The sequence below is a fragment of the Grammomys surdaster genome, unplaced genomic scaffold, assembly GCF_004785775.1.
Source record: "Grammomys surdaster isolate TR1022 unplaced genomic scaffold, NIH_TR_1.0 169, whole genome shotgun sequence".
Classification (NCBI taxonomy): domain Eukaryota; kingdom Metazoa; phylum Chordata; class Mammalia; order Rodentia; family Muridae; genus Grammomys; species Grammomys surdaster.
In genome coordinates this window covers 14,014,598-14,026,734 of record NW_021604617.1, presented here as the reverse complement: position 1 = coordinate 14,026,734, position 12,137 = coordinate 14,014,598, and the positions used below count along the sequence as shown (strand labels likewise).

Here is a 12,137-nt window from a genome sequence, read left to right as displayed (position 1 = left end):
GATAGCACAGTCAGTAAAAGTTTTTGGTTATGTGTAGAAGTGATGACCTCTTTTTAAATGCTCAGAATTCACATGAAGGAAGATTTAGCAGTATGAGCATCTATAACTACAGTGTGCCCCTCCTGGGTGACATGGACAAGTATAAAAAACATTCAAAGAAAAGACAACATAATCCCTAACAACAATATCTAAACACTTCTTACACTTACAAGTAAGAGAAATCTTCACTCTTCATCAAGGATGCTTTTCTTTGCACAGAATCTATGACAAATAATATCACAACCAACTAAGATGCAAAGTTGTGCAGTCCAGTCCCCATGTAAGGCTCATAAAATATTACTTAGAAAAAAATGCCATAGGGAATTAAAAATTAAAAGACAGAAATGGAATTGTATCCATGTTTGCATGTACAAATTCCAAATAATGCACAGCTTAATGCCGTGACAAATGTAGTGTAATTTTAAGCCTAATCAATTGATGATGGTGTTGCAAGATACAAAGCTATTAGGAATACTTTTTGACCATCCCTAATAAAACCTAGCAATGTGGTATTAACATATGATCCAGTAAGCACATCACTTTGAATATACTCAAGGATTTTTAATAACATCTCCTCACTAAAACGTCTATATGGATATTTGTAGTATCTTGGCTCATGATGGGAAAAAGACTGACTTAAATGTGTCACAACAAGAATAATAATCCCAAAATTTGAAAGCCCTTGATATTAATAAGAAACTGCAGGTACCAAGTAGAACTTTTTCTTAAAATCATGAAAAGATAGCTGAAATGTGTGAAGTATTATTAGCAAAAAAATAATAATAATAAAGATGAGATTACACTTGAGGTTTTGGCTTCATGGAGAAAGATCTTCAATTCATGGAGAAGAATTGGCTACCTCAATTGAACTTCCTGAGCTCCTAGGAGAGGACTTACTAAACCAAATATTTTCAGCTCTTATCAAACTAAAAAGTCTTTCAGTTTTGCCATCTCTCCAGTGCTCAGCTTTTACTCTTTATGATATACATTCATGTTCCTGCATCTGTTGTTTGAACAAGAGCTCATATTAGTTTGAGGATTTCCAGCTGGACTACCACATTATCTGCTATAGTCTTTACAAAAGAGGGAAAATACTCGAAAGTAAAGTTAGTGGAAAGACAAAGCAAGCATTTATTTTTTCACCCATCTACATTGTATAATATTACACCAATGATTATATATTTGTAATTATATACACATACATTACGTATAAATATAGTTTTGCTTTACATGCATAGAAAATAAAGTCATATTCAAAGAGAAGTAAAAATTATGTCAATTGCTAACAGGACAAAACACACTGTAAGTAAGGTTGCCATATTGTAACCAAAGGTTAATTGCAACACTTAAATGCTTTTCTTAAAATAATTATTTAAAAAGTAAATATTTTAAATGTATACAATTATAACCTGTTGTTTAAAAAATTAATATATCTATGAAACCCATTATAAAGAAATCTACCTATAATTGTATTAGACAATATTACAACACTCACAAGTATCTTCCTTAAACAAGGATTGAATTCTGGTTTGCTTGGTATGTTTTTAACTATGTGTGTATGGGGAGGGGGTAAAATATTACAATTCAGACTAATAATTTTATATTTTTTGTTTGTTTTTATTAGTATTATTTTAAATGGAGTCTTTTTATATAGTTCAGGGTGACCCTGAAATCCTATTTCAGCTTATTAAATGATAAGACTAAAGGTGTACAATATCATCCCTCAGAAATTTATATCTCATAAAACACATTTAAGTAATATAATCTCTTTAATTTTATTGTAAGTTGAGTTTGAGAAAATATGGTTTCAAGCATCCCATGTTAAAGAGGGACTATCATCCTACTCACAACCACTAAAATAAATAAAAATAATCCTACAAATATTGCTGTCAAGATAAAATTGTTTTTCCTCCTGCCTAAGGTTAAATATCCTTTAGCAAAATATGGTTGCTACCTCCTTGGTCTTCAGAAGCTGTAAATTGTACAACGCCAATCTGACAGCAAAGATATGGCCACTTGTGTGCTAATAGTATTATAGTTACGTGTGTGCTAACTTTTATTAGATTCTATTTTAGCCCCATGTCATGGGATACAATTCATTCTTCTTAATGTAAACTCAGTAAAAAACTCATGCTTGAAGGGATATTAAGCCATAGCAGCAAGCACAGCGTTACTATGTAAGAAAGATGACTTGACCCCAATGCATTCTTTATACTTACATTCTTGATAGTCGAATATGTGAGCATGTATTCTTCTCTTCACAGAACCTTACCTTTGCAATAAAACCAGAGGAGAATTACATTTGTTTATTAATGAAATAAATGATGACTGAATGAATTATTCAGAGAAAATGACTTAACTAGTTAGACCCCGACCTAAACAAGACATTAGTACCATCGCCTCCAAGCACAGATAGCACTGTGGAAAAGCAGGAAAAACAAAGCAAAAACAATGTAAGAACCAGGAATCAGGAGAAGTACTTCAAAGACTATTCTGGCCATACACAGTCATTACAATTGTGACTCAGAGCAGGTGAGGTTACCTTCAGTGGGCCTGTACAAGAATGGATGGGTCATTGTTCAGTCATGTATCAAACATGGGTGCTAATACCCTCTGTGTCCCCTGATAAAGTTTTCCCTAATGGTGTATTCTGAGGGAAGAAGAGTCTTTAGTAGATGACCAATACATGAACCCAACAGGATGTAATGGAAAGTTCCAAACCAGCAGTCACATAGATTCACTAGCTGAAACCAGTGTGTAATAAAACATAAGGAATTGAATGTAAGAAAGGTAGTCGTAGGGAAAGTGAGATCTGACTCACAGCGTAAGATGGAAATAGACAAGGGTAGTAGGCATGAGACCAAATAGGATACATAATATATATGTATGACTTGTCAAAAACACATGTAAAAAAAAGTAAAAAAATAGGTAGGAACAAGAGAAACTTGTAATTTCAGAAATTAGTCAAAATATAAAATGGATTGAAATACAGGTAATATATAGTAAGTCATATTTCTTAGTTATTTTATTTTTAACAAAATATAATATAAAAAGTTAAAATGAGGACCATCATATTGTAGTTAGACAAGACAAGCTACCTGAAAAATAAAAGAGCCCCCAAAGACACACAAGAATCATATTACACATTCAGGAGTCTTGTAAGAGTATTTTATTGAAAACTATAATATATATATCTTGGTGCAAACAGATGAAGACCCAGTGATTACTGCTTAAATCTGTGAGTTCATATGGACCTTGGTCCTTTGAAAGAGAGGAACTTGTTCTCATCCCCTTCATCTCCTCTGTAGCATGTCTTGATTAGAGTTTCGCTGCTGTGAAGAAACATCAAGACCAAGGCAACTGTGTATTATAAAAGACACCATTTAGTTGGGGCTGCCTTACAAATTCAGAGCTTCAAGAATACATGAGGCTGAAGGAGCTAAGACTTTTTCATCTTCATCCAAAGGCAGATAGGAGACAACTGGCTAAGACGGGGGTCTTAAAGCCAATGTCCATAATGACTTCCTCCAACACTTCCTCCAACAAGACCATACCACCAAATATTGCCACTCCCTGGGCCAAGTTTATTCAAACCATCAGTGTCTCCTGAACTCTCTCTCCCTCCCCTGCTGAAGGATACCCAATGCACTGAGGGAAGTATTTGATGGAAACATCTCATTCTGAGTTGTATATTCCAAGACTGTTATTTATATGTAGTATCTGGCTGAGGGTACTGTATTTGTTCCCATCTTATGCTACAAGAAGAAGCCTCTCTGATGATGATGATGGCTGGATAAGACAATTTACTCTTACTTTCTTTTTTCTACTAGTAATATGCAGACTTACCCTAGGTCTCTGTGCTATCAAGACTTTTTCTCTGGCTTCTTTATACTGTGGTACTTTGATTTGGTCACATCACTTCATTAAATGATTGTATCTACAATACACTAACTATTTTACCCAATGACGTGAAGCCCATATAAAAGATAGTAAAGAAAGCTACATTAATTAATCCTTTGTAAATTTACTCAGCCTTCAATTCCAGGTACTTCAGAGACTGAGATGACATGGACCTAATCATGAGCTACGTTCAACAAAGATAATGAAAAACAATTCGCCGGGTGGTGGTGGCGCACACCTTTAATCCCAGCACTTGGGAGGCAGAGGCAGGCAGATTTCTGAGTTCGAGGCCAGCCTGGTCTACAGAGTGAGTTCCAGGACAACCAGGCCTACACAGAGAAACCCTGTCTCGAAAAAAACAAAAAAAAAAACAAAAAAAAAAAAAAAAAAAAAAAAAAAAAACAAAAAAAGAAAAGCAATTCAAAGAAACTAGAGATAAAGATATGATAATAGAATAAAGCATGGTATCTTCAATAAATTACAGAAGGTAAAAAGTGAGTTGAAAATTTGATGAAATACCAATAAAATGGAAAAGGTTGTGAATTCTAATGTCAATGACTACAAACATGTGAGCTAAAGTGAGATCACATAATATGCTACCAGTGAAGGAGAAGTCTTTGGAATTTTGATGTAAGGCTTGTCAAATCTCCTTTAAAATCCCAGAAAAATGCTAAAATAGTAATGATGTTTTCAAATGAAACCATAATATTGGTAGTTTTTCATAGTTCAATGAGAGCATTTTACTGATTTTCTGCATAATATATTTAATTATTTATCAGAGTTTTCTAAAAGATCCAACTTCCTCAACTGAGTTGCCGTTTTATTGGTTTTTATTTTCTCATGCACATTTTATATTATGACAATGACCTGTCAAATATGAATCAAATGTCTATGAAGTATCCAGATTTCCTGTTAATACCTGGAATTAATAATGCTGTATTTCAAGAATTATGTGTTGATAAAGGTGATAGAATAGAGACAAGCAATACTCTACTAAACCATCACAAATCAGGAAAAAAGGAAAGAAAAAATCCACACAATTAAAAACATTAGAAGCATTGAAAAGCAAGGGGACATTGCAGTAAAAAGCAGAATAAGAAAATCTAGGTTAATACACAAGTATTGCTTAATATAGCTACAATGGGAAAAGTAAACTGTGACCAGAGTGCTAGACCAAAAGGGTGGATAAGTGGGGAATTCTCTCCACAGAACTTGCTTTAAAGGAGGAAAAACAAAATCCACTGGAGAAAAATACAGCACAATTAAATAGTGGATAACTGACCCACCAAACAGGTGATTGGAAATTATTATTCAAGGGTACTATTGCACATCACTCTGTTAAATATTCGGATGAGTAAGAAACACAACACAAAAGATACTCTGCACTCTGCACTCAAAATACTCTCATAGGAACACTAACCAATGAAGCAGTGCCGCTCCTGGCCTCAAACATTACAAGCCCCGCCCTGTAGCCAATAAAGCGGAAAACTCTCAGAAGCACAGAGAAGGGCACAGGAGCCTGCAACAGGAGCAACTTAATATCAAAGTCTATCAAAAAGGTAGGTGTTGCCTGTACTTAAAGTGTGTTTTACTAGCTGAGCTGCCTTGTCGGACCTCAGTGGGAGAAGAAATGTTTAGCTTCCCAGAGACTTGATGAGCCATGGTGGAGGAAAGGGGTTACCCAGGGAGGCCCCTGCCAGCCCAGAGAAGAACAGGAGGAGGAAGCAGGAAAGGGCTGTGAGAGTGGGTTACCAGGAGGGGCACTAGAGCCGAATGTATAATGAATAAGTTTAAAAAAAAAAAAGATATTTAAGCCAAAGCTGTTGATTGGGAGAACAAGTTCCATGAAAAGATGACAGTATTTACAACTTTAAGATTACAGTGACTAGTGACACATCAGAGAAATTGAAGGGCTCACAGGCAAATTTGAAAAAACAAAACTGGTCAAGTGAAGTTATTTAGAGGAACACAGGAGCCTGATGACTGGATTACTCAAATCAAATGCATTTCTTCATCTGCCTATGATTAAAACAGCGAAGCCACTTTTTGCCTAAATTTAGACCCTATGTGTCATGTGGATAAAAAGCATATTTTCTAATTCCAACTTTACTGGCCCAACATGAACAAGAATAAATAAAGACTAGCACTCAGAAAGTTATTGGCAGTGAATGCAGGATGATCCAGTTAGACCTAGGTATTTTCTAGATTCTGGGCTGTGATTGGTGACTATAAGGGAAGACAAACAAATAAGACCTTGCAGTTCCCTGTGGGGATGTTTGTTTTATCTCCAATTATGGTCATACATGGCAACGAAAAAGCAGGCAGTAAACTTGAAAGAGAGAATTTCAGAGCACCCGGGAGGACTTGAAGGAAGGAAAAGGAATGGAATGATATAAAATATGTAAAGTATAGTAGGTTGATGCTGATAATGGTTCTCTATTGACATTACTAAAATTTTAAAGAAAATTTTATATTTAAAAGTATTTTGAGAACTTCTAATGTATACACAGACTACAAAATGAAATAACAGACCTTTAGTATCCTAAGTATGTCGTTTATGTGTTCAAAATATAAGAGATATGTCATTAAATGTCCCTTAGCAACATCTAAAGGATGGAGGACATGGTGACTAATTGAGAAAGGATATTATGTGAATTAAGCATTGGTGTTTAAACCAAAGTGAAAAAGGAAACAACACATCTAACTAAAGATGTAGTTTAAATAGAGGAGACATGCAATTCACTGTGTTTGTATGTTCTTATTGAAGGGGAAAAAGTGAAAACAAACTCAAATGTAAGGTAAAGTAGTGGTAAATCTTGCAATTGCTCTTCACAAAATGCCTAACTCCTAAGGCTTGTTTCATAATTATATCTGTATAATCACAACACTGGCACCCTGATTTCCATCCAACACAGATATAAACTGAGAACAGGCTATAGCAAAACAAGAGATGGTACGCAGCAAAAAAATAAAATAAAATAAATAAGAACTGAATCTTTTCCCCCCCACATTTCCTTCTGAGGACAAGGGAATGGACTTGGGCAGAAAGAAATTAGGAAATCTCTATCTTTTGCAGGTACATCAGTGATATAAGTCAGCATCTTTAGCTTATTAATTAGAGACAAGGTTGGCACAATGAAATTATATCAACCACACATATCAACGTCACTTATTTTATTAAATGATTCATCTCATTAAATAATTTATTAACCAGAGTAGCTTTGGCATATATTCTATTCAATGTGTTTCTTACCTCTGAGCCCCAAGTCTTAATTTAATCAAGACTTTTTTTTTCTTAGTGTCAGCCATAGCTCCTTTACGAGTGATGTTATTTCTCATAACTCTGCTGCTACCATCAATGCACGCTGAAGGAAGGGTGAGTGTTACATAAATATTTATCTCAAAACTACCTGACTCTTTTAAAAATAGTACTTTACATAAGAATACAGAATCCATAGAGTACAGTGGGTTACAATATTCTCATTTGGCCTGGGAGCATATAAGAGGGCTACAAATATAGAATAAGATTTTGCTCTAGCATTTATAGCTATAATACCCATGAAGGTCATGAGGGAAGTGGACACTTGAAGAGGCAGATGTGCTACGAATATATGACACTTACTAGGCATCCTATTTGCATATTATGGGGCTTGAGAGACATGTCGGTGAGTAAAGAATTAAGAGGTGAGTTCATCTATTGAGCTTATCTTCAGTTGCAATTATTCCACTTTGAAATGTAAAAGAGTAGACGAATCCAGCATCCAAAGGAGGACCCATTCTAAAATAAAATTGAATATAAGGACCAACAGCCAAAATGATCTGCTTATCACTGTAGCATGTAAAATGTGCCTAAATCTCAAAAGATGAATAACCATCTCTTCCTCTGTACCATGTACCTGGTTCCTAATCAAATATGAGGACATGTTGTTCACTCATATTGAACACTTTTTCATGATCCTTTTAGCTTCTAGTTATTGGTTTGATCTATCTATTTTTATTTTCCTTTGATTGTTTGGGAATCTCATATCATGACCACCATCATGCTCACCTGTCAGTCTTGCATAGTTGCGCCCTTTTTCCCATAATCTCCCTTTCTCTGCTATCCCTAAACAAAAATATTCCATTTTATATGGTCCATATATTCAATGGAGCATGGTCAAACTCCTAGACACCCAGCCCTAAAGGATGGATGAGTCTCTTGCCTCCATCTAAGCTAGAAGTCATCAGCTAAGGAAACCTGTGAGGTAGCCTAGGTGCAAGGAGCCAGCTTTCTGTCTTTTTCAATGCAACAGCCTATACCTCAGTGCTGTGGGCTACTGCATAGTGATCCAGCTCTCCCATAAACATTATGGCTTCAGACAACAGTCCTGATAATTGTCATCCACATGGACTTTGGTGGAAACACAGGATGCAGACATCCGTAGTAGTTGCTCAATTCCACAGGACTAGTTGTTTCAGTTGGTCTTCTATATAAGCTGAAACCCTGAAAAGTAGGTTCCAACAGATGCTCATAGGCAAGTGCAAGCAGGCAGCCTAGAGTGAGTCTTCCTTCTTCCAATGTCCTTCTGTAGTATTCCAGCAAAAGGTCTGGCCCAGATTAAAGGAGTATACTTAAAGGATTAAAGGGTTTGGAACTTGCTTTGTCCCAGACTGACCTCAAATTTAGAGATCTGCCTGCTTCAAGTACTACCCACACTAACTTCAATGACATGCAGGCAAGTACTCACTGTGAAGTCTACAGTAAATATGAGCTCACAGCCTCTTCACATCTTACTGCATCTTGTGAAAATACAAATGGATAAGTCTTAGGTTTCTTATTAAAAACTTGTTATAAATATTCCCCTCTTTCAGGTACTGACAGAGACTGCAAAGGACTCTACCACATCTTCTAATCGTAAGACAAATCACAAGGCTGTCTTGGACAAGACTGACCACCAAGGTGATAGAAATATACAGGACCCTGAGAAGGTATTCTCCGCCTCCAAGAAAGATCAAACTTTATTTGAAGACGTTGACAATGCTAGCCAACATGAGTTAAACCCATCTAAAAACAAGTTGTCCCAGAGCAACTATTACACTCAAACGAATCAAGTGGACCCAGTAAACTTCAATCACATGGACAATAGGCTTCAAGGGACCAGAGTTGGCAGCAAAGAGACAATTTTAAATACAAAGGCATTCTTGATCTAGATGAAATTTTGTATTTAGCAATAGAGAGATTGACTTCCCAAAATATTTAACTACAAGTTTCCTGGTATCGTACATGTTGTGGCTCTTAGAAGTCTCTCTTTTTAAGTCTTATTACCTCTTTTTAACCACCCAAACAAAGGAGATTAGAGACTGTAAATAAATAAAGCAAACTCTCTCCAACCTCCTGTTAAATACTAAAATTGGCCAGAGGCAACAAAAAATGGGTTTTGTACTACCTGTAGAAGGAGCTTGCAGATAGGTATTAGCATCATTTTAGAACTAAAAGCCTAACTTTCCTTTCCTTAAATGCACATGTTATTTCATTGCAAGAATTCTAGTAAAGTCAAGATGGGCTCCTCCCTCTTCCTCACTGTAGTCTGATCATATAGGAATGAAAATGTCATGTGCTTTGAACTATGAAGCTTTGAAGTTTTAAAGTATTAAGTTTATTGATTTGTCCTATTGTTCACAGTCACATTTCACACTCTTTTCATTACCTCTCTCTCATATGAACTATAAGTTATTGTCCCAATAAATCTCTCTCCTGCCTTTATTGCTTTGTTTCCTTGTGTGTTCGATTCTTTGCATTTTTTGCTTTGTTGTTGGGAAGTTCACGGAGTAGAACATATGGTCATATATATAAAGTGATCCCAGCAACAAAGCGAATTAAAAGTGGCTAAATGACTGAAGAAAATGACTTCCCCTGCTGCTAACCAATGCCAATGACTCCCTAAAGATAAGCCTTGTCTTACAAGACTCTATCTCATCTGTGACTGAATGTTGATATGACCAGCCTTGTGCAGGCTATTGTTCATGCAAACTTAGGTCTATTTCTCCACATGGAAAGAAGAGAAAGGCCTAGCTGGGTGTTCACATTCATTCAAGTCAGTTAAGTTCTTACAAACCTCAGATAAGGGACTGATAAAGCACTTGTTCTTGGAGACAGGCCTTTGTAAATAGAACAGCCTTCACATTTAGATTTCAAATGGCTGCTCCTTCACCAACAAACCTACTTCTAGAAACATGGTAAACTAATACTGCCCTTAACACTCAATTAGGCTTACCTGTTAGAGCACTTGAATGTCAGCTTTGGAAGTGTGAGGGTCTCCTCAGAGACTGAATCTCCATGATATTTTTGTACTGGAAAGTCCTCAAACCAAATGCAGGATTGAGAGTTTAGTACTGCTTCTCTTAGAACTTTTAATGGTGAAGCCTTATTATTTGAATTTGTTGTTCTTTGTATCATGTGTCCCATTCACAGACAAAAATTAGCCATGATGTTTTAACTTTTTATGTTGATTGAGATTTTTATACTTGGCCTAGCTGAGTATTATCTACCAAGCTTCAATACACAGGAGAAGATTGTGAACTCTGATTTAATGTCTACTTTTAATTGTAGCTTCATGTGCATTTTTAAATTCTTAATATAGATAATCATATGTTACGTTATGACAGGAAATAAATTGAGAAAATAAGCATTAAAGATTTCAAATCTAATAACAGTAGCTTTCTTCAAATATGTATGAAGCAATGTTTATTTTTTCAGTAAGACTATCTTCCATAGAAGATATTCCTCATTCTAAAACATATATTCAAAATGCAAACATCTTTTGCCTTCTATATAAATGCAACTCAGCCTTACAACCCTTTAGTGAAATAACAGCAGGTTAATCTATAGCACTACTTATATTAAAACTCTGTAATTTTCCCATCTTCTTTCAGGACATGAACTACATACATCAGTTCTCTCACATGAAAAGATAGCATTATCTGTTGCAGTATAGATTCTCTGTTGCTTAAAATAAATTCCTTTTTTATATAAAATTCTACAGCAAATGGATTATAATTTTTGGTTCTTAGCTTTTATGTTTAATTATTTTTTATTGCTAATGTAAGAGTATCTGTCATATTTTATTCTCACCAGAACAAATGCCCAAAATTAGTTTGTCAAAAATAAATACATCTTTCTTTGGACTCAGTGTTTCAGAACCTTCAGACCAGTTCTGTTCTTCTAACCCACATTAGTCCCTACTGCTGACATGACCTAGGAGAGCTGTCAATCATGCACTAGATGAAACGCTACAAGGTGGTCAGTGGCTAGTGAGGTAGAACCAATGTCCTTCAGTGTAGAGATCCTGCTGAGGTTATTTACTTTCATGTCTTCAGCTCTGAACATATGTTAATAGAATCAATGCTAAAGGGACTCAATAAACTGTATATTCATTAAAGAAAGGAGAGGTTATGAATTTGGGAGAGAGGACATTGGGGAATTTCAAGGGACAGGAATGAGGTAGAAGCTCTTGTGTGTAGCTATGAAAACCATTGTAAAGCAACAACAAAAGAAACAGCCAAAACACCTGACGAATATGAGGATTTTTCTAAACAAAACACTTGTAAACCAAATTAAAGAACTGATTTTAAAATTATAAAACATGATCCAGTAGATTTTATTCCAAAGAAGCAAGGATGCTTTAACATGTCAGAACTAATGGATGTAATAAACCTGTGATAGTCAGTATTAATAGTCTCCTTGACTCTCTGGAACATCTAGGCATGCCTGTGTGGGATTATTTTAACTACATTGATGTTGGAAGACTTGTTTTGATTATGGGCTAGACTATCCATAGCCATGGAATCCTGGACAGCGTAAAATGAAGAAAGTAAGATAAGCAGAACTTGCCTTTGAACTTTTTCCTTTCCTCTTAGTGGATTTGTTGTATCCCATGTTGCAAAGATTATTTTCAACTAAAAAAATTGTACTTTCAATGAATTTTTAAAAATAGAACTGGACATACTAAAGGTTTTAAAGAGTTAATTCAACCTGATAGAATAAATTGCCCAGGTTCACTCCCATGTCGTTCTGTACATTTGAATAAGAAAACACAAGACACTAAAAGTAACATAGACATTTGTACTCAAACATGGAAGTACACACACACAGACACACACACACACACACACAGAGAGAGAGAGAGAGAGAGAGAGAGAGAGAGAGAGAGAGAGAGAGA

At 35.5% G+C, this 12,137-nt stretch overlaps 1 pseudogene; it reads left to right on the top strand.

Annotated features, from left to right (window-relative positions):
- LOC114620589 overlaps positions 1-9,179 on the top strand; it is a 71,125-nt pseudogene extending 61,946 nt beyond the window's left edge.
- The last annotated feature ends 2,958 nt before the right edge of the window (positions 9,180-12,137 follow it).